Raw genomic sequence first — 24,051 nt, forward strand, 5'->3', positions numbered from 1 at the left:
AAGTGAATGTCTCTGCCCACTCAGTAACCCCAAGTTGGTGAAATCTTCCTATGAAGGTCAAAACATGATGTTTTATGATTTGAGCCGTCACAGGAGCGGCAGAGAACAGGGTGGTGAAATATCAATTTACCCTTCACTTTCAAACAACTATTTATTACTTGGCAACCTTTGAAATAACATAAACAACCATTCTTAAGGACTTACCAAAACCCATTCTTTAGCATCATACATTCAGAGCAGGCAGCTTCCTTTGAAAGTTATAAAAGAGTCAGGCTAGCCTAGCTGATAGTTAGAGAGCCAGTGATGGACAGACATATAAAAGCCAAGTTAAGTGAAAGGGAAAGAGAAATGAACCATTAGAAAGAGACATGGCAACTCGAAGAAAAGTCATAGAGGAAGAACTGGGGAAAACAAGCTCCATTGTTTGTTACCCTCAGCTCTTAGCCAAGTCAGGGGGAAGATGGAAGATGATCAGCATACAGAAAACCCACTTATTGTCAGCTTTTGTTACACTCCATTATGGTTAAGAGACCAGATAAACTTTTATTCTCTCTTTAATATGAAGAGGAGGGCAATTATTTATAAAGGACAGTTACAAAGAAGTGCTTTAGCGCCAGATATAATCCATTAACATCCCCTGACAGACTCCAATTACCCAATCCCCACTTATATAAATTAAAATACCGATTCCTTCAGTTATTTTTGTTAATCAATTCCACAGATATCTATCACCTACTCTATCTACTATGGGCTAGCCACTGCACAAGGCACGAGTGATATAAAGATAAATGAAATGTTAACCTTGTACTCAAGTAGACTATGGACTAGGGGATAAGGAAAAACACCACACCAGTAATGGCAGTATGGAAAGTGGCAAGAGCTCAGCCTTCAGACCCAGATAGAAATAGATTTGAATCTGTACTATGCCACCTCTTAGGTAGCCTCGCTAGCCAAACCTCAGTTTTCTCACTTGTAAAATGGACACAACTTTACATATAATATAGAGCACTTCTATGAACCAGGAATACCATTTGTCAAATAAAATAGGTATTCAATAAATGGGCATCAGTTTGTGCTGGTTACCTTGTGTTTGTCTTTCTAGATTCACACTCCACTTTTCTCAATCCTATTCTATGATGTAGGAGCTAGGAGACTGACCTTTACAGATTACATATATTATGAATTACATCAGTCTCCATTTATCCTTTCGCTTCTGGTTGGATTCAGTTCATTGAAGTCATTGGCAGTAGACTGGAGGACATGAGGAATGTGAGGCTGAGTATGTATTTCCCAGGTTCCCTCATTGCAGAGTTGCTGTGGATCTTCTACAAAGGGCCACAGCCTTCATAAGGCTCAGGCATTCTTTTTGGCTTGTATTAACTACTTCTCTTTTCTTCATCAAGCTTAGGGTGGAAATAGTACCTTCTGATGCTACTAGTACGAGGATGGTACTGAACCAAAGGAATTGTTGGTTCCCCTAAATCCCGACAATTCCTTTGTTTTATTAAACTCTCCTCAAATTGTCCAGTTGGAGTATGCTGTCTGTTTCCTGCTGAGACCCTGATAGATACAAGTGTCTTTATTAGTATAGATAGCAAGGTACTATGAGAATAGAGGATAAACAAATAAAACCATCCTGGAGGATATTGGAAACAGTTATAGGGGGAGGTAGTATCTAAATGACCTTCTGACAACGAATAGGAATAAGCAATGTGAAAAAAAAAAGCAGGAAGAGAACATTCGGGGCAGAGGAATACCATATGCAAAGGTTCAGAGGCAAAAGCAAAAGCAAAAAACAAAACCCTACTACATTGTGGGGGAATTTCAAGCTTAACTAGAGCACAGAATAAGAGATAGAAGGCTGACAGATGAAGATGAAGAAGTAAATTGAACCAAGGTCACAAAAGACCATGTGTGACTTTTTCCTCCAAGTAGTGAGATATTATTAAAGGATTTTAACCTAGGTTATAACATGATGACATCGCATTTTAGAAAGTGATACAGAGACAAGATTAGAAAGGGAAAGACTGGAGACAGAAATATCAATAAGCAATTTTGGTGAAAAAAATAAGGTAGCCAAATGGGGCTTTTTCTTCCCCTTTCCCCTAAACAGCTAGTTGTTAAACATTGATTAGGACCTCATTAAAATGGGAAGAGTCCCTTCCCTCAGCTGCTGCCAAGGTACTTGGTCCTTCTGAGAAAGCTAAGGCCACATTGGAGTGAGGCACTCCAACCGCAATGTGGTGAATGTGAGTCTTGAGCTGCCTGCTACCGTGCTACTTCATCTCGCAAGCAGTATTGTGGACCGGCGGCTCCGGTCACACTTTCACCCAAGATTGTCTGCATCTACTGGGTCCTCATTCTGCAAGACAATGAGGTGACCATCACGGAGGATAAATTCAATACCCTCATTAAAGCAGCTGCTGTAACTGTTGAGTCCTTTTGGCCTGGCTTCTTTGCAAAAGCCCTGGCCAGTATGGGCAGCCTCCTTTGCAATGCAGGGGCTGCTAGATTGCTCCAGCAGTCCGCACTGCACAGGAAGGAGGTCCTGCCCCTTCCACCACTGCTGTCTCAGCTGAGGAGAGGGAAGTGGAAGCAAAGAAAGAAGAATCTGAGGAGTCTGATGAGGACACGGGCTTTGGTCTTTTTGACTAAACTTGTTTTATAACATGTTCAATAAATAGCTGAACTCTTAATAAACAAAAATATATAAATACATAAAAAAAAGAATACCTCTGATAATGATGGCAAAATTTGAAGTCTGACTTGTGTAAACAACGACACCACCACACCGTGAAGAACCTAGCCAAGAACTAACAGGCAAACTAGAACTGCAAGGCAAATTCCAGGACCTGAATGGAAAGCAAGTTAGAAGGATCAGTGGAATGTCCATGAGGAGCCATGTAAAGATGGACAAGCACAATGGCACTGAGAGGAGAATCTAAAACATCTGAAGTTGCAGGTAATCGAGGTTGCAAATTGGTAAAGAAAAATTCGGGTAGTCTCTACACCAGGAATCTGAAACCAGGAGCATGACAACAACAGAAGATGATTCAAACATTAAGATGAGGGTGGGGGATGTTGCATCAAAGCAAAGCCAGAGCCAGAAAGCTCTCAAAATGGTTGCGTGGCTTCTTGCTAGTTTCTATAAAAGAAGGCTTCCATTTCCTTGCTGGGGAATTACACTGGAATATGTTGCCACCCTCACCATCAAGGTATCTTCCAAAGAGTAAGAAAGATCAGAGTTTAGGAAAACATCCATGTGAAATGTGAGATGAAGTTGTGGCATGGGCAACCACTGATCAGGTGTAGTCTTTGAACTCATACTCCCATAGTTCAAAAAGTCTTGCAGCCTGTTGCCCAGGGGGTAGAAGACAAAGACAAGCCAATGGGCAACTCTTTGATTCCTTTAATTATGGTGGGCAGGACTGGCTGCATTGTTTGTGGAGCCCAGTGCAAAATGAAGTGGTAAGAAAGTATTAAGTATTTCAAGATGGCAACAGCAGAACCATAAACTAAGCATATGGCCTGTGAAGTTGGCCCTCATGATTGGGTCACTTTAGTAATGATGAAAATTGGCTGAACATATTACCTTCTTCTCTTTGGTGTAGATCCTTTCTTGTATTATTCACCACTTTGGAAAACACAGAGATATTGACTCTTTGGCTGGTGACCATAGATCTGGTAAGTGCAGACTCTCTGGAACTAGGAAACTTAAGACTGAGAGAAACATGATTTCAATGATATCCGGCTAATGCAACATCATAGCAAATGGCAAAAACTATGAGAACATGACTCTTTCCAAGCATAACTAGTTGAATAGGCTAGATGATGTAACAAACAATGCAAAATTGTCATGAATGCAGAACATAGAAGCTTCTTTCTGGCCCACATATAATCCAGTGAAGGCCAGGGGGCTTTAGTTCCACATAGTCAGAGAATGAAGGCTCTATAGTCTTGTTGATCCACTTTCCTCTAGGGCCTTAGTCAACTCCATTTAGTTGGCGGATGGGGAAATAGAATAAGCATCCAGTTTAGGAGGTCTTCATGGTCCAAGACATGAAGTGGTACCTTTCAATTCTGCTCACTTTTCTTTGGTTCGAACTCAGTTGCATGACCAACCACATCTACCGCAAAAGAGACTTGAAAGTGTGGTTTGGTGCCCACAAGAAAATTAATGCAGTTTATTGATGGTGCCAGTTACTGATGAACACCAACAGTCTCGCCTGCATAAAGGCTATTAGTGGTAGCTCAGGTTCACATGAATTGTTTAAGAAAATTATTTCCTTCCTTCTTTCCTATATTAAACAGATTTTTGTCATAAGCTTGCAATGTGCAGGCATGTGCTAAATGCGTGGGATTATAATGATGATAATACACAGAACCTATTCTCATAGAGAACTAGTCACAAACAGAAAAATGGCAAAAAGAGGGCAATGTATCTGGTGCTTGCTTTAGATGGTGTTGCCTCTGGACTGATATGGCTCTGGCTCCTCAGATTGGAGCTCCTTAAAACAATGCTAGATTCTCAGTATCTATTTGTTGGGAGAGTTGATCCCTTCGAGCTCTGGCATTTTGAGAGTTTTATGTTCCTGAAACTAAGAAGAGACAGGAAACCAGGTAAGAAGGCTAGGCAGGCATCAGGAATAATGTGAATGAGAGTTAGCAACTAGAATTTGGGGTAAAATGTGGTACAATGGAGAGCCCACTGGGATAGTAACTTGGGGGGTATTTTATGACTTAAATAAACATGACTTTATTATGGTTAAGCAGTTAAGCGGATCTTCACGGTAGCTGGAGCACAGTGCCTATACTCTCAAATATGTAGAAGTCCTCAAACTTTGGAGTGCTTAAGAATCATATCAGGAACTTTTAACAAATTCATATTTCCTGGCCCCAAATTCCATATACGAAAGGCAGGAATCTAGAATATGTTTTTTTAGCACACACTTCTAGATGATTCTGTTTCAGAAACCTTGAGATTGAGATTACATGTCCCAAACAGCTGCTGACTGTGGTAAAGCTCAGTGGAGTCAAGACTTCCCCATTTTTTTCACTCCTGTAAGGTGTCATGTGGTAGATCAGAGGTGATCAGCATCCTTCTGTCTCGGTTTTTAAGTGTCTTGGTGCTATGACTTGCCACTCCTACTCCCATTCCTATCGCCTTTTTAGTGCTGCCAGCATTTACAGAGAAGTTATGAGAAGAAGGGAGATTGCAATAAAACTTTCTTCTGGATCCTGGTGTTGGCACACATTTGGACAAAAATTGAAGGAGACAAATGAGTCTATGAGACAGCTGGTTCTTAACATCTGGCTAACACTGTGGGCAACACATCTGGATTCAAGGCTCGTCATTCCCCTGTCTGAGTTGGAAAGTTTAGGGTGGGAGAAGCTGTGTTTTTCTCCCTTTAGATGGATTACCAAAGTATTCTCCTGATTGGGTTGGGTCAGAGCCACCCCAGGGGATAGAAAATTAGGTCCATTCACTCAGACACACAGACCACAGACTCAGGCCACCCAGAACTTCAGAAGCTGCAGAGAAGACCTTGCCTATCACCACCAAAACATATGGTATGGGACTGTCCTTCCTTCTTCTACACTTCTCAAACTACATTTAAAAATTTTAAAAAAATATTTTGCCTTACAGGGACTGCCCTAGACACTTACTCTAACCCAATTTAATCTGGAAACAGATGCTAAACGTGGGAGCCAGGATGTTCCTACAAAACCGTCAGATCCACAGTATAGTCAAGAACAATATTTAGGACCTCAGACCCCACCGGGTAGTCCTATCACACCACATCTGCTTGTTTTAGAAATTCCTTTTGCTTCCATTTCAAAACGTGAAGCAGCTGCTATGGTAGAACCCTAAGCGAATGAGTCGCTATACACAAGGAAATGATACTTTATAAGCAGTGGATTCTGAAACTATAACTGGAATACCCTTTCTTGTTACACCTGTATCTCTGCAAGAGAAAATGTTTAAGTGAAGTTTTGGCTTTAATTAAAGACTGCCAACTTTCCTTTTGATTGTGGCAGAATCTATAGTTAATTGAGGCCTCTGATGACTAACAAGGAAGACCATCCTGTCAAGTCGTGATGTCTCTGGGTTTTGAAAAATAAAAGTGGATCTGGCTGTAATCCAATTGCAAGAAAGAAAAAATTAGCCAGAAAGAGTATCTTAAATGAGGGACAAACCCTGGCATGTTATTTTATTCCTTTACTGAGAAATTCATTGTACCCCACCCACAACTCACATTAATCCATATGGAATTTCTGCCAAGTAGGATGCGTGCTCGACTACCTAAGGACCACTCCAGAGGCAAGGCAAGTTGAATCTTCAAGTTCTCATATTGTCCTGTTTACAGGGCACATGGAGAGAGACAGTCTGGACTTTGTGGGAGGCTCCTATTTGTTAGCCTTTTCTGACTTCTATACACAGCTCAGGAAATAATACTACGTAGATTCTAGTAATTCACAAAGCAGCAGAGCCAGGAGCAGCTTCATGTGTTGTAACTACAATGGTATTCAGAGAACAGTCCTGGTTGAAGGAATATCCTTGCAAGTCCTTTGGCTTTCTTAATGAGCGATAGGGTCCTACCTGCTACTGAAGCTTGACAAAGGTTCAGATACTAAGCATCTAGTTACTGAGTGCATACTCAGTATATATATAATTTTATATATGCATATGTAGTTATAGATATAATAACTGAGTATAAGTATGCATTCAGTAACTAGAAATTATAAAGCAAAGGGAGGATGGACAAAATTGAGGGATGGGATACACTGATGTTTAGCAGACTAAATCACAATCTTGTAAAAGGAGAGTTCTGAGTCTACTAGTTCATTCATTCAATCATTGTTTATTTAGTGTGTACTATGTACTAAATACTGTGCCAGTAATTAAGAATATAAGATTAAGCAAGACTTCCTTGTGGAGCATCGTGGATATCATAATGTAGTGTTAATTGCGATTACTGGTGCCATAGGATCCCATAGCATGGGAAGCTACTGGAGATTTCAGAGATCAGGAAGGTCTTTCAGGAGGAAATGACTTTGAGCAGGCACTTTTTCAGGCCTCTGTTCCTTAATGTTTAAAATGAAAACAATAAAACAACCTCATAAGTCTGGGATAAAAATTAAATGAGATGATGTATGAAAAGTTATTACCCTAGTTGCTGGACACAGTAAGCTCTGCAAAGGTATAGTCAATACTATTATTTTTGTCTTAATATTACTCAAACTATCATTACTAGTATATTATAACTAGTATTATTATTGCTTTTATAATTATTTGGGACTTGAAGGGCTGGTAGATAAAAGCCAGGGGAAGGATAGAGTAACAACATGTTTGAGGGGCTACAGGCAAGAGACATAATCACCTGGGGTGACTGGACATTTAGTATGTGTAGAATATAAAACAGGAGACCGGTTGGAGACATAGACCAGATTGTAATCATGAAGAATTTTATAAGGCAAGTCTAAAGAGTTGAGATTCTACCCCAAAAACCACAAAAGGATATTACATGCAGTAACATGATTACACACAAACATATCCCACACACAGACTTACACACTCACGCCACACTTATATCCATAATATTGAAATGATCATGTCATAATACAATTAGCTTTTGTAGAAGAGATAATTCATGCTTTTTAATTTTAATATTGAGAGAACTGAGTCTAAAGGGAGTAACAGGACATAAGCAGGATAGCAGAAGTAATTACTTCATATCTTTTGAATGCAAATACCTTGCTTTTTCCCACCACACCACACTGCTCTCCTTATCACCCTTTCCATTATTAATACCCTGCTGTTGGCCAAACTGGAAAACTTAGTTTCCCAGCTAAACTCTTTACCCTTGAAAGTATGTGGGAATCTGTAGAAAATTCTGACACTGTTGAATTGTCTCTAAAAACCAGACTCAAACTTCACACAGTATATTACTGTGGGTTCTTGGGAATCCAGTGGTTTTAGCTTTTAAGCACTGTCGAATTCTCCACAAGTAGATTTTACTGCAAACTGCCCTCCAACCCCCACCATAATTCTTCTATAGATAAAATTCAGTACCAAATTAACACAAAGATGACAGAGAAAATGGTCCCAGAGGAGCACCCTACAGATTTCAGTAGAAAAATCATGTTGGAGAATGGATTTGTCTTGACATTGATTCTAGGTGGTTTTGGGGTTTGAATGTTCATAATTTTTGCTAGGCCACAGAGACAAATTCCTTGCAGCTCTCAGATGCCTTCCTCAGTCACTGACTATAAATTTGATGTAAATCACCAGACTGTAAATTTGATGCATTCTGTACCCAACAACCTACCCTTCCCTCACAAACTGTTTCAAGGGTTACAATCCTGATTTTTCATATGTTAACAACTTTGAACATACCGCCAAAATGCATCTGTGTTAGATATCTCTCTGTAGAAATGCCTCTATTGAACTACCATTTAATATTATATATTTTTAAATTGTGTGTTCATAAGATGTCTAACCTGGAATTCCCCAAAAGGCCGGATACACGGACTTGCCTGCCCATTAGTAGTTTATTTTGGGAGGTGGCCCTAATGACTAGTAATGGGGGACTGAGAAGAGTGAAAGAGGGAAGCAGGGAAAGCCAGTCCAATGTGTGTAACTGACTTGGTCACTGAGTGGACAAAGAGCCTCAAAACTCTTGAGACGTTCTGAGGAGCTGAGGAGAACAAGCCACAAAATTGTCCTCAAGAAACAGAAGAGACTAATTAATAACTGACTCCCATCTCCATTGGTTAAAGGTTTGTCCCACAAGTGGTTAATTTCCCTGTGTTTTCAGGCTTGTACATGCATCAGAGTGTTGAACAGGTTTCTACAGGCGTACCATGTGGTGATGACAAAGCACAAAGCAAGACACAAGAGCGCAGCTGAGGCAAAGTATGATTGGGATAGGTATCCCAGCTATGGCAGGAGAAAAATGCAGACCAAGAGGATGTGAGATGGAGCACCAGAGGTGTCAGGAAACACACAAGGTGCAGAGGAAGAACTAGGATTTCAATCCAAGTAGTCTGTTTTAGAAGCCCAAGCTCTTATGGCAGTGGTTCTCAAACTTCAGTGTGCTTCACACTCAGCTGGAGGGCTTGTGGAAACACAGCTTATGGAACTCCACTTCTAGAGTTTCTGATTCTGTGTGTCAGAGGTAGGGGGCAGATATTTTGTACTTTTCTCATTTCCAAAGTGGTGCTGCTGATGCTGGTCCAGGAACCACATTTTGAGAACTGCAGCATCACACATAAACAGTGCTATCTTGCTAAGGGTCGCTGAGAACAGCAAAGGAAACAGCAAAGGAAACATTCAGCGCTATGGGGGACAGTTGTGCCCAATTCACTAACTTTCAAGTTTTTAAGAAACTGCTTAGATGCCTCTCAAAAGGAAACTCTTCTCCTCCACAGGCAGTGCATGGTCTAAATCATAAATATTTGTGTCAGAAATGATACGCTTGGTTCCTGAGGCACTAGGTAATCACAGAAATGGTATTGTGGTCAACTGCCACACTTCAGGCAGAAATCCTAAAGAAATCGCTGTGAAACTTAGAAAGTCATGAAAATCCAAGAGGCTTGAAGTATGATGAAGCTGAACTTCAAAATGAGAGTGTGAAAGTGAAAATGGAGCAGCTGTCTTAACTGAATATTTATATCTGGGGTGCTCTGTAATGAGCTTTCAATTTTTGCTATATTTAATGAATAGCGATTACATACAAAACTGAAAAAATACATAAGACATAGTTTCTATTTTTGAAAGTTTACAGTTGAGTAAAGATGAAAAACAAGAAAGCAATTAAAATAAAAAGATATTGGGTAAACTTTTGGAGAAAGAAACAGAACTCTGTGAGAACATAAGAAAGTCGCAAAATTTTGTCTCACAAAACGTAAAAACATTTTAATAAGGAGGTGATAATTAACTGGATATGAAGGAAGAAAAGGGCTTGCCATGCAAAGAAGGAAAGAAAGATCATTCTGGGCAGAGGGAACACCACACAAGGAATCATGAAAGGCCCAGAATGTGATGAAAACGATGTTGTGATTAGCTTTATTAAAGAGTATCAAGGTGTATACTGGAACCAGACTGTGAAGTTTTCATGTGCCAGCTAAAAGGCTTGAACTTCTTCTAATAAGCAGCAGAGAGATAGCAGAGGTGTTAAAACAAAAGTTGGCATAAGCAGATGTATTTTTTAACATTCAATTTTTTAGAAAGATTTCTTGATGAAGTGTGGAAGATGAAATTGATTGGAGAAATGAGGTGTGGAAGATTAAATGTGGAAATGAAGATTCTGAAAACAGGCACTGGCAGCAGGGATATTCTATCTCTGCTGAAGAGGGCAGGTTTGAAAGATAAAGAAAGATCAAAATCAAGAATATAAATGGATGCAGGATATGGGAGAGAGGGAGGCAGAAGGAATTTCAGGAGTTAGTTATCAGTTTGGAGTTAGTTCTTCACAAATATGTGAGCTCTTTATCTGGTTCTGTGGGTTTTCCCATAATGCTTAAGGGTTTTTGTTTGGTTTGTCTTGCTATTAAGCACCTAGGCATAGGTATCAAAAAGAGACTAGAGCTTCCTATGTTTTCAAAAATACTAAATATAGGTAAAACAAATGTGTCAAAGTCAAGTAAATTCTCAAGGCTGTCTTAAATATGCATTGAGATTATCTGAGTATTCTCTATTCCCTAATTTACCCAGTTCTTAAAAATTCCTTTTATTACAGAAGATCTCTCAAGACCTGTGTTCCATTGAGCACATTCTGGAAAATGCTGTCTTAGGAGGCCCAGGAGCTCATCTCTTTGACAGTGGGGTAACTCCTAACAAATAGAAAAATGGAAGAAGATCCCTCCAAGGAGGACTTATGGTGGAGTGGACCGGTACTGACTTCAGAGGCAGTCAAACCTGGGACAATACCCAGATTCTACCCTTAATATGTCTGTGATTTGGGGCAAGTTAGGTAAACTCTGGATCTCAGTGTACTTGTCTGCAAAGAGCAAATAAGGATGCCTACCTTGCAGAGTTGTTGGGGAATTAGGAAATATATATATAAAGTATCTGGTACGTAAGCAACAAATTATAGCTGCTAATTTTACATTGGATAGGCTTAGAATTTTAGCTCTGCTAAAATTATTTTATTATGACTCTCCTGTTCTAGCTTTTGACTGCATTCTGAATGTCCTTATCCTCCTGTGTCTCCCGGTGCTTTAAATCTTCACCTTTTGTTTTGTATTGTTCACCAGTGCTATTGCTGCCTGTAACCTTCTATTGGTGTGCGTTCTTGCGTGATTTGGCTTTTGTTTTCTGAACTGGGTGATCAGTTCATTGGAAGAAGGTCAACGTGTCTGTGGTGTGGAACTACACTTGATGATTTCCAGGGTCAGAAATCATACAGTTAGGAGAGTGCTTTTCAAAAAGAAAAAAAATGGCAAAAGCAGAGTGAGAAATCTGGGAAGCTGAAACATGAGCTATTTCTGTACAATTCCATGGCTCCAGATCCAATTTCTGTTTTGCTAAGAAGGATGACTCATAAGGCTAAATCACAAGCATATCAGAAAAAATAACTATTATGACCTCTTCAGGTTGTGGTTGAAAATGATTAAATGCTATTGCAAGGATACTTCCTCTGGCTGGAGGGTAAATGTTGGCTTAACTGGAACACAAAACTTGATGTATTCCATTCTTAATTATAAGATTCTAAGCCAGTGAATTTTTTAAAATAGTGCATCACATTTCCTCTAATATCAATATCTAATATCAGCTTCTACTCAACTTCTCTCACAAGCCAAAGTAATTTAGAAACCTTACTGCAATAAGATTATCATTGTTCATCAAGATTAACAAATTTTAGGCATGTGTTTTTTCATTTTTCTGCTCAAAATTTTCCGTGGCTCCCCATTGTTTACTGAATTAACCACAAACTGCTTCAGGTGCAATTTAAAGTTCTCCACAGAAATCATGAAGCAAAAGGGAACTAAATTATACATCTTAGGCCATGCTTCTCTAACTTCATTATACATACAGATGACTTGGAAATCTTGATAAAATGTGCTTCTGATTCAGTAGGCCTGGTGTGGTGTAGCTCAGAGGAAGGCTATGGCAAGATCTTAGCTGATGAGGGATTAAGGAAGCAAGAAAGAACCTTAAGCACTAAATCACATGCATGGCAGGAAACAAGACAGTGAAGGGCTTCAATGGAAAATAGGAGTAAGAGATGAAGAATCCCGGAAAACTCCCAAGAGGATTTTCCTCCAAATGCTACACTCTTTGAGACAAATGCAGGGTGTTCAGGCATTTGCCTTTCTTTCTAAGGTTTATATTTTCTCTATCCAGGTACTTCATACCAAGTTTCCAAGAGGCTTGGAATTAATAATGTAAAACCACTTGAATTTTTTTAAATCTATACTATACTAGAGCTGTGTTCTAAGTTGGAGAATATGTTCCTTGACTGTTCCATACTTTAGAAAATATATCCATCTTTTTAGGGTAGATTAGGGCAGCCTTCACTTCTCTTTGATTTGAGAACTTTATTTTTTTCTTCTTTTTTTTTTTTTNAGCAAGAAAGAACCTTAAGCACTAAATCACATGCATGGCAGGAAACAAGACAGTGAAGGGCTTCAATGGAAAATAGGAGTAAGAGATGAAGAATCCCGGAAAAACTCCCAAGAGGATTTTCCTCCAAATGCTACACTCTTTGAGACAAATGCAGGGTGTTCAGGCATTTGCCTTTCTTTCTAAGGTTTATATTTTTCTCTATCCAGGTACTTCATACCAAGTTTCCAAGAGGCTTGGAATTAATAATGTAAAACCACTTGAATTTTTTTAAATCTATACTATACTAGAGCTGTGTTCTAAGTTGGAGAATATGTTCCTTGACTGTTCCATACTTTAGAAAATATATCCATCTTTTTAGGGTAGATTAGGGCAGCCTTCACTTCTCTTTGATTTGAGAACTTTATTTTTTTCTTCTTTTTTTTTTTTTATTATACTTTAAGTTCTAGGGTACATGTGCATAACGTGCAGGTTTGTTACATATGTATACTTGTGCCATGTTGGTGTGCTGCACCCATCAACTCGTCAGCACCCATCAACTCGTCATTTACATCAGGTATAACTCCCAATGCAATCCCTCCCCTTTCCCCCCTCCCCGTGATAGGCCCCGGTGTGTGATGTTTCCCTTCCTGAGTCCAAGTGATCTCATTGTTCAATTCCCACCTATGAGTGAGAACATGCGGTGTTTGGTTTTCTGTTCTTGCGATAGTTTGCTGAGAATGATGGTTTCCAGCTGCATCCATGTCCCTACAAAGGACACAAACTCACTCTTTTTTATGGCTGCATAGTATTCCATGGTGTATATGTGCCACATTTTCTTAATCCAGTCTGTCACTGATGGACATTTGGGTTGATTCCAAGTCTTTATCATGATATGTAGGGGCCAGACCATCAGTCACAAAGCCCATTCCAAAATCACATGGATGGTTTCATGCACATCGGACTTGTCACAAAATTCCAGATTTTTAAGGTGTTAGGATATTAACTTACTAAACACTTACTATATAATGGGTACCATTATAAGGACTCTATATACATTATTTCACTTGAATCATAATACATCAGCTCTGAATGACTGTCAGTTCAATGGAATTGAATGTCTTATAAAATATTCTAAAACCTTTTTTGCGGTTTGGTTTAAGTTGGTCCTTTGTATGATTGGTACATAGTGGTTTGTGTTTTTGTTATTTGATACTGAGTGTTTAGCTTCTCTTCATAATTTTGAGATTATTAGACTCAAAGGTAATTACTGAAAATTCATTATCTATAACTGGAGGTGATTTTGAGCATTAATAATGCATTTGAAGTGTTCTTATTTGGTGTTTGGAAAACATACTGCTCTAAAAAGTTCGAGTTCTTGGCACTATTGTTCCTTCTGGGATTTTGCTCAGCTCCTTAACTGAGTCATTTTCATTAATCAAACTGTTGCTTGGAGCTATGATAATACCATAGGAAGTTCTTGTATGAATCTCACTTTGGCCTTTACTTGGTTAATATTGCATTTTGAAATTCAGTTCATGGGTTATGTCTCCCTTCACTGACTTCTGTGAAAGTAAAACATTAATGTGTTAAATTGTTACCTGCTTACTTGCTTTTTAAAAAGAAGTCCAAAGGTTAACAAAATAGAAATATTTTTTCAGCAAAGCTCGGTTGTAATATTAAACTTCTTGTTTGTTTCTGGAACCAGATCCACAGGAAAGCTTTCTCTACCACATGGAATTGTTTAAACACGGATGCTTTTGGCCTTGGTCTCTACTGTAGTGGTTCTGATCATGGCTATGTCTAGAATAACCTTGGGAGATGTCTGAAAGTATAGATCTTTAGATCCCTATCACAGCTCTAGTGAATTAGAGTCTCTCAGGTATGGCCTGGAACATCTGTATTTTATTTTATTTTGTTTTATTTTATTTTATTTTATTTTATTTTATTTTATTTTATGTTATGTTATAGATGGAGTCTCACTCTGTCGCTCAAGCTGGAGTGCAGTGGTGTGATCTCAACTCACTGCGAACTTTGCCTTCCAGGTTCAAGTGATTCTTATGCCTCAGCCTCCTGAGTAGCTGGAACTACAGATGCATGCCACCATGCCTGGCTAATTTTTGTACTTTTAGTAGAGACGGGGTTTCGCCATATTGGCCAGGCTGATCTTAAACTCCCAACCTCGTGATCCGTCCACCTCGGCCTCCCAAAGTGCTGGTATTACAGGCTTGAGCCACCGCACTCAGCCAGAACATCTGTATTTTAAAACCACTACCATCAGCACCACTGACCACCAGCTGACTGCATGATTCTTATGCCCAGCCAGGTTCAGACCCACTGCCCTGAAAGAGTCTGATCAAAAATGGAAGACAGCCATGTCTTTACTTGGCCAAACAGCTTAGAAAATCAGAAATGTGTATCAGAAATCCATTTTTTCTGTCCCTGTGTACTTTCTATTTTATGAATATACCTCAATTTATTTATCACTTCTCTTGATGAATGTTGGAGTTGTTTTCAGTTTTTGGTTATTCTGAATATAGTTGTTATAAGTATTCTTGTGCCAGCCTATTTGTGGACACTTCTCCTGGGTAAATAACTAGGAGTGCTTGCTTATAGGGTGAGTGTTTTTTCTAAGAAACTGTCAAATGTTTTCTACAGGGTTGGTACCATTTTACACTTCTACCAGCCATGTATGAGAGTTTCAGCTGCTTCCTATTTTCACCAACATTCGGTGGTGATTGACTTTTTTTAATTTTAGCTATTCTTGTGGATGGAAAGTAGTATGGCATTGTGATTTTAATCTGCATCTCCATGGTGGCTAATATTATTGAGGACTTCTTCGTGTATTTATTAAACCTTCTCATATCTTCCTTAGTCAACTGTCTTTTCACCATTTTTTTGCTCAATTAAAATTTGCATTAAAAATGAACAAATAAGTAAAAAAAAAAAAAAAAAGAAAAAAAAAAGAAAATCAGAAGTGTGCTCTGGTGAATACATCAGAATCTCCTGTGAAGTCTATTTAAAAGGCCAGTTCCAGAACCTTAACCTGGGCTCTCTGAATCACAATTTCAGGGTCTCAGAAATCTCTGCTTCTGTCAGGATCCCCAAGGGATTTCCATGCGCACTGAAGTTTTAGAATTCCTTTCTGTATGAGTGAGCAATCAGCCACCTAGGGATACTGTATTGAGCTCTCTGCTGTTATTTTATTTTACCTCTTATTTGTGGGCACAATCAGAATCATTCAAGGAATTGTTCTCAAATTTTTTTAAAAAAATTAGTGCCCTTCGTGAAATTTATGAATCTTCTCCCTAAAAAATTTCACACAGGCACATGCACATATTTCACACTTTTCATTTCAGAAGGTTCACAGACTTGAGACAAATTTATATATTCCAGATTAAGAACTGGTGTCCTGAAGAACTGAGTTGATTGACTTCAGTAAACATTTTGTCTTGATGAGTCCACTGCAGGACACAACACGTCTGCAGAAATAGAGGAAATGTCTGGCTCAGAGAGGTAGAGTGGGAGTGAGAACAGGGAGGAGGACACCCAGTTAAGGCCCTGGTTAATATGAAGTCCAGGCTGAATGGAGGCCTTCCTTTATAAGATCTCTAGACCCAAGGATGTGCACAAACACTCTCTTTTTCCCTCTGACCCAGGAGCACTGTGATAGGCAATAGCTGTTTCTCAATAAATAAGCATTTTTTTAATACCTACTGTATGGCAGGCATTGCCACAAGTTGGAGGTACGAAGATGGATCAAACACACGTGCTGGCTTCAAACAGCTCACAGTTAGTGGCATATTACATATTGCTGGCTCTCTCACAAACCTCACTATCATGGTCACGAAATATCCAGCCAAAGACATTAACCGCAGTTTCAGAGATTTGCCTGACTGCTTTCCTATTTGGCCTTTCAGCCCTCTGCTCAGTGCATTCCTCTACGGGCTCTGCTCCTGGGCTCCATCCCTAGCTCTCCAGATTTGCTTCTCCTCCTTTGGGTTTGGTGACCCATTTGGACTTCCTTCTCTGGCATATGAACCTCATCTTTCCCAGACATTTGGCTCTACATGCTCTAATGGCTTTGGTGCCCCCGGAGCTCTGGCCTCCAACATCAACATTCCTGGCCCTCAAAATCCTCATTAGCACTGCAGTTCCCAACCTGGAGAGAAAGAAACTTTCATTCATTTATTCAACAACATTGAGTGTGCCAGATACTATTCTAGGCACTGGGAGCACATCAGTGAGATAAACAGACAAAAATCCCCAGGCTCATAAAAGTTTACATTTTAGCTGGAATAAACTCACAATAAATACAAAATAGTTGCATATATAAGCACATAAATTATATATAATAAACATAGTCAATTTTTATTACTCATGGACTCCATATTTGTGAATTCATCTATGTGTTAAAATTTATTTGTGACCCCAGAATTAAAATACAGCATTTTTGGGGTCATTTTAAAATGTGCCAGAGCAGTGAAAAACTTGAGTTGCCTGACACACATATCGCTTGCTGGTGTCAAACAATGCAAAGTTCCGCCTTCCTGTTTCCAACTTCATACTATAAGTATCATATAAGGTTATGGGTTTCTCTCATTTTTGTGTTAATGAAAACGTTTAAAACGCTGCCAGCCAAGCATCATGCTAAAGTGCTGTTTAGTGTTCCTTAGTACAGGAAGGCAGTAATGTCACTTATGGAGAAAATACATGTGTTAGATAAGCTTCCTTCAGGCATGAGTGGTAGTGCTATTGGCCATGAGTTCAATGTTTATGAATCAACAATATATATTAAACAAGGTTATATATTGTTTGGGTGACAAAAACATTGTGACCAGAGACCCGTAGAAAGTGTAATGGTTCAGTATTCACTGATTCATTGTTTGCAGTGACATAACCACAGTGAATAGTGAGAATTGACTGTATACATTAATAGTAGATTGGATTTTAGTAAATGTTATGGATGAAAAATAGGTTCTAAGGTATATAGGGAATGTCCACGGTGGGGGTGAACCTCCACTTCACAATTTGATGTTCAAGTGACATTTGAACAAAGATGTAAAAAAGATGAGGGAAGAATCCATGAGTCTATCTGGGGGGAAAAGTATAGTAGACAGAGAAAAGAGCAAGTACAAAGGCCGTAGGACAGGAACATGTTTGGAGATGAGAACAGAAGGAGATTAGAGGTGTTGGCATGGGACAAGCAAAGGGGAAAGTAGTAAAAGCTGATATCAAAGCCTTAATGAGGAGCAAAAGATTCTGTAAAGACTGTGACTTTTTCTTTGAATGTAGTGGAAAGCTATTGGAGAGTTTCAAGTGGGGAAAGTGACACAAACTACTTTATGTTTTAACAGTATTTTCTGCATTGAGCATAGACTAAAAGGGAACCAGAGTGCTAGAAGGTAACCCACTTAGGAGACTTAACAATAATCCAAGGGAGAGATGATGGTGGCTTAGTCCTGGGTGGTAGCAGTGGAGGTGGTAAGGAATGACTAAATTCAGGATATAATTTGAAGGTAGAGCCAACAGGATTTGCCGCTGAGGAAATGTGAAATATAAAAGATATAGAAGAAGCAAAAATGATGCCAAGGGTTTTGGCCTACGCAACTGAAAAAATGGAATTGTTATTTGATAAGTCAGGCAAGCTTGAAAGGTACAGGTTTATGGGTGGTATAATCAGGAGTTCTGTATTGCACATTTGAGATATCCAAGAGATGCTCAAGGAGAGACATATGCTAGACAAATTCAGTATTAATTCAAATTTCAGAGGACAGGACTGGACTGAAGCATCATCATTCCACTGATGGCTTCATAGCCATAATCCTGGATATCCAAGGATATAATATATTCAGAATATAATCCTGAGTATATATCCTGGAGATAGGTATCCACATATCGATATGGTAGATGGAAGAAAGAAGAGGCTCTAGTTCTGACCTTGGAAGTGCTACAACATGATGGAAGATGAAGAAAAAAGCAGCTAAGAAAACTGAGAAGGAGCAGTAGATGAAGTAGAAGACAAAAATAGGAAAGTAAGGTTGCCCTAGAAGCTCAGGAAAGAAAGTGAAAGTTTCAAGGAGGAAGAAGTGATCAACTGTATCACATTCTGCAGTGGAGTCAAGAAATATGAAAAAAGAACTGAGCTTTGGATTTAGCAATACAAAGATTATTGGTGATCTTGACAAAGCAGCCTAAGGATGAAAACTTGATGATAGTGTATTCAAGGGAGAACAAGAGGAGATAAATTTGAGTCAGCAACTATAAACAAGTCTTTCAAAGATTATAGCCATAAAGAGGAGTAGAGAAATGGCAGGAGGAGGTGGGCAACAGTACACAGAGAGGACATGAGGGTCAGGAAAGAGGTTTTCATTAATGGTGGGAAAAATTACAGCATACTTGTCACAAGGCAATTTTCCATGAGTCTCTTGCATTTCTGCATGTCTTATGATAAAAGACACTGATTTTCCTTTGGCTCTAGAATTTCTTTTCAAGGATATTTGTATAGTGAACAACTTTTGAAGACAGAGAGGGCATCTCTCTCCAGATCAAAAGGCCGTCATGTTTACTGACCAGGTTAATAAATAATTCGAGTTCCCCAAATTCAGTGTTCTTCTTTTACAGTGCAGCTCACTATGTGTGTAATTACCACCTGGCCCTTTTTGCGTCACTCTGTGGGAATTGGGGCTCATGTAACCAGCACAATAAAATGCTGATCCTCTGGCTACTCCCATTGCTGTCAACAATTAAGTCCTTTGTCAATGACCCAAGAAGCTTATAGCTTTTCCCAGCAACCATGAAACTGTGGCAGGCTAACTTGTGGCCTGTAAGTAGGGTGAAACCTCAGACACTTCGCAGTTCTTGACACTTGTACATTAATAAGAACAATCTGGTAGAGAAGAAACAAACTATTGATGTAGGAGAGAGGGGGAAGGATTCCTGGGGCAACGCCTTGAGTGGTAAGAGGGGCTGGAATCTATTGCTCAGGTATAGGATCTGAGACATTTCTTCGATAGTGATGGAAAAGAAGGCAGAGTAAATGGGAACAGATGCTGGCAGGTGGATAAGTATGGTCATGGGAGTGTGGGGACATTCTTCTGCCATTGCCTTTGTTTCTTCAGTGAAATAAGAAGCATTGTTATTAGCTGAGCAAGAGGTTGGGAAGGAAGTGTTGGAGGTTAGAGAGAGAGGAAAAGGTACAGAACTGTCATCTATGCATGTAGGAGAGAATGAACTAGACAGAAGCAGCTGGACTGATGACCATTATTACTGTCCTAATTCTCACTAAGAGTGAGAAGTCTTAGCAGTATGTACTCACACTTGCCCATTATGACAATCATCATAAACAGATGTTGGTGACTTTTTCCCTCTTGGCATTAATAAACCACTGTGATCAACAAGTCTGTATTATCACAGGTACATGGGATGCACAGTCAAGTCAGGTGGATCCAATTCACCAATTACACACTGGCACGTTTGCCCAGATGTTCTGAGGGTTTATGTCTCTGTGCAAATAAAGCTTTAGATTCACATTTTTGTAACAAGTGGCTATTCTGTTTGCATTGTGAAATTTAGTTGCATTACTAGAGAATGGCTGTTCAATTTGTGTATTTTTTTGGTGATGCTCTGTTTTCCAGCTTACTAGACATTTACTTTACTTCCAGCTAATTACTGTAGCTTAGATTTTAATGTCCCAATTAACTATCCTGATTAACTTTATGGCAAGAGCTGCAGCATAACAATCAATTTGTACAAAAACATGCTCGACAATATAAATAGTATACTTCTTTCACCTGCAGAGAGACGAGGAAGGAAAAGCCGGTGGCATTCATTTAGGCGTGGTCCCACTGAACAAATTTCTTTTAAAGCCCAGGCACATGGACCAGTCCTCAGTGTCTTGGTGAGACAACCTCACCAAGGCAGCTGTGTTGGCTGGGCAACTTCTTCTCAATCAAAACATTCAAGCCCCAGACACTTTTTGAAAACTAGTAAAGCATGCCAAGAGGAAACATAGTGATGCTTGTATTTCTCAAATAGTCTTTATTCAGTCAGGACTCTCTGATATCCTATTTGTTATGATGATTTAACTAGTCAACCAACAAGCACTTCTCTGAACCTCCCATGTGTCCACATTGTTTTGTGTATTAGTCAAGACAGGCTAGGCTCTGCCATGGTCGTAAGTAACTCCCTAAAGCACAGTTGCTAACACAGTAAAGGTTTACTTTTCAGTCATGTGAGTCCTATGCAGGTCAGGACACTGTCTCTCATCTTGTGCTACTCAGTCTGGGATATGGGGACCCCAAGGTTACCATGGCATGGGGAAAAAACCCAGGGTGTTAAACAGGATGGATTTGGCTAATACCACTTCTATCCATAGCATATTGAGTGGATTCCAGTACATGACCCTAACCCTAAGTGCCAGGAAAACTGAAGAATGTGAAGGAGCATATGCATGGTCGGGGAGCCCCTATGGTTTCTATTACATTGTGCCAGGCACTGAGAATGGACACAATGGAGAAGAAGGCTGAATCCTTGCCCCTGAGAAGATTTTAGCCTATTAGGGTGCAGAAGGGAAAGCAACTGATATTCACCAAGTACTTCTCCTTGTCAGGTACCTTACTAGAGATAATATAATATTTTTGTTCATTTTATAACACTGCATTCATCATTCATCCACTAGTTATTGAACAACTACTATTTCCTAGGGACTGAGAAGTGTACTAGATTTCAAAGTTGTCTAAGACTCAATACCACCTTTCAAGAGAAAAAAAGAAGATAAGCAAAACTGTCAAGCCAATACAATATAGTGTGGTAAGTACCACAGTAGGAGTATATGGGTTTCCTAGAGCTGCTCTAAAAAAGTATCACAAACGAGGTGATTTAAAACAACAGAGATATTTATTATCTCACAGTTTTGAAAGTTAGCAGTCAGAAATCAAGGTGTCGGCAGGACCATGTTCTCTCTGAGACTCTGGGTGGAATCTTTCTGTGCCTCTTCCTAGCTTCTAGTGGTGGCTGTCAATCCTTGAGATTCTTGGTCTTGAGCTACATCACTCCAATATCTACCTCTGTCATGACATAGAATTCACCCTGTGTATCTTAACCGTCACATGGCATCTTTCTCTTATAAGGACACCAGTCTTATTGGATTAGGGACCACCCTAATGACTGCACCTTAACTTACTATATCTGCAAGTACCTACTTCCAAATAAGGTCATATTCATAGGTTTTAGGGGTTAGAACTTCAACACATCATTTAGGGGGACATAATTTAATGCATAAAAAGAGATAAGCTCAGGATACTATGAAAGCACACAGGAGTATATTTGGGTCAAATAAATTTCCTAGAGAAGATAATGTCTAAGCTAAGTCCTCAAAAACTAGGAATGAACAGTCACTGAAAGAAAGGCACTTCAGGCAGAGGAACCAGCATGTGCAAAGCTCTAACAGCAATAGGAAGTCTGGTGCACTGTGCAAGCAGTTCAGTCTGGCTGGAGATGAAGTTCAAGTTAGGGGTAATGTGTCAACTTGTCTGGGCTAAGGGATGCACAGATAGCTGGGTAAAAACAAAACACACACACACACACACACACACACACACACACACACACACACACTCTTTACTTCTGGGTGTGTCTGTGAGGGTATTTCTAGAAAAGATTAGCATTTGAATCTGAGTAAAGAAGATCTATCCTCATCAATGCCAGTGAGCATCATTCAATCCATTGAAGGCCCAAATAGAACAAAAAGTTGAAGGAAGCATGAATTCTCTCTCTGTCTTCTTTATCTAAGACATCCATCTGCTCCCATTCTCAGACATCAGAGCTCCTGGTTCTTGAGCCTTCAGACTCTGGGTCTTGCAACAGCATCAACATTCCCCCAATCAGTTCTCAGAAATTTTGCCCCAGTTCTCAAGCCTTCAACCTCAAACTAGAAGTTAGACCATCAGCTCCTCTGGTGCTCAGGTGTTGGAACTTGGACTGAAAGACATCACTGATTTTCCTGGCTCTCCAGCTTGCAAAGGGTAGATTGTGGAACTTCTGGGACTTCATAATTGCATGAACTAATTTCCATAACGTCTCCTTAAATCTCTCTCTCTACATATATCATATTGGTTCTGCTTCTCTGGAAAACCTTGACTAATACAGTGAGAAAGTAGGAAGAGATGGGACTAGAGGGCTGGAGAAAGACTTGATTGTGAAAGGGATTTGAATGAGCTGAAACTTTATCTTAACAGCCAAAAGGTTTAAGCAGGAAAGTGAGAGTATCAAGGGAAGTGACAGTATGAGAATTTTAAAAATATTATTCTGGTAGCAGAACGGGGCAAGGATTGAAGAAGGCAAGGGTGGAGTTTGGAAATTATTATAATAATCTAGGGAAGAAGGAGTGACAACCCTGAGAATGGTAGTAAGAGTAGTGGTAAACAGAAATGGGAAGATGCTGGGAATATTTAGAAGGGAAAATTATACTTTATGATTATTAAGATATAAGGGAGAAATCATGGTAAAAGATGACTCCCAGTTTCTGGCTAGATGCTGGCACATAATTTAGTGAGATAAGGAACAATGGAAGAGGAGTAGCTTTGACAGGGGGTGGGGAGTTGGGGTTGTGTGGATTGAGGACGGGAAAGTTGCTGATGGTGAGGAAGTTGCTAAGCTAGGAATACCTGTAAGACATGTCATGGGGAACTCAGGCAGTTTGATAGCCATGCAGGCTAAAATCCCTATGCTCTTTCAACCACATCTTATTGTCCACCAAACCTGCACTAGCAAAATTCTAATGGAAAACAAAAATATGCTTACACTATTCAGTACTGAGTATAACTGGAATTCATCAAAGGGAAAGTCTTTGTGACCCAAGAAGAGAGATAAGTCTTGAAGAACAAGGCAAAGACTCTTCAACTAGGTCTTTGAATGACAGAATTTGGAGAGCCAAAGAGAAGTGGGAAGGCATACCAGGTGGGAGCACAGCAGGAGGAACAGTGAAAAGGGAGACTGAGCCTGGCCTCCTGGGGTGAACAGTTCAATTTGAGAAAGTGAAAGAGAGTAGATGGGGCAGCTGAAGACAAGTGAGGGAGGTCCTGGCAGCCAAACAGCAAGCTCTTTTCAGTGTCATCTCACTAAAATGACACTGCCTGTCTCCCAAGAGCATCTCATGCTCTCTCTGGGTATGAGGAGAAAGCTCATTTCACAGTGCTTTCAGAATGAATGAACGCGTGAATGAATGTTTACTGGGATCACCAAATTGTTAAAGTTTCTTTTCGATCCATGAGTCAGCATCTTTGTTTACACATTTTATTTTAGTGACTTTTTCTTGTCCTTCAATGAGAAGATAAGGACATTTTTTTAAGAGAAAAGAAAAGAACAAGATGATTTTGCTTTTTTAGTAGTGGGGATTTATTTTAGTCTCAGGGGAGGCATCATAGAAAAAACCCTCAGCCAGAAGTTAGGACATTGTGGTTCTCAGCCACTAATGAGCTGTATGACCTTGGTCACTAGGCCTC

The 24,051-nt window shown here is 39.6% G+C and overlaps 1 pseudogene; it reads left to right on the top strand.

Annotated features, from left to right (window-relative positions):
• The first annotated feature begins 368 nt into the window (after positions 1-368).
• Positions 369-2,655, top strand: LOC108540723 (60S acidic ribosomal protein P1 pseudogene; annotated as a pseudogene).
• Positions 2,656-24,051: the final 21,396 nt, after the last annotated feature.

Source organism: Rhinopithecus bieti, unplaced genomic scaffold, assembly GCF_001698545.2.
Source record: "Rhinopithecus bieti isolate Rb0 unplaced genomic scaffold, ASM169854v2 scaffold_18620, whole genome shotgun sequence".
NCBI classification, from domain to species: domain Eukaryota; kingdom Metazoa; phylum Chordata; class Mammalia; order Primates; family Cercopithecidae; genus Rhinopithecus; species Rhinopithecus bieti.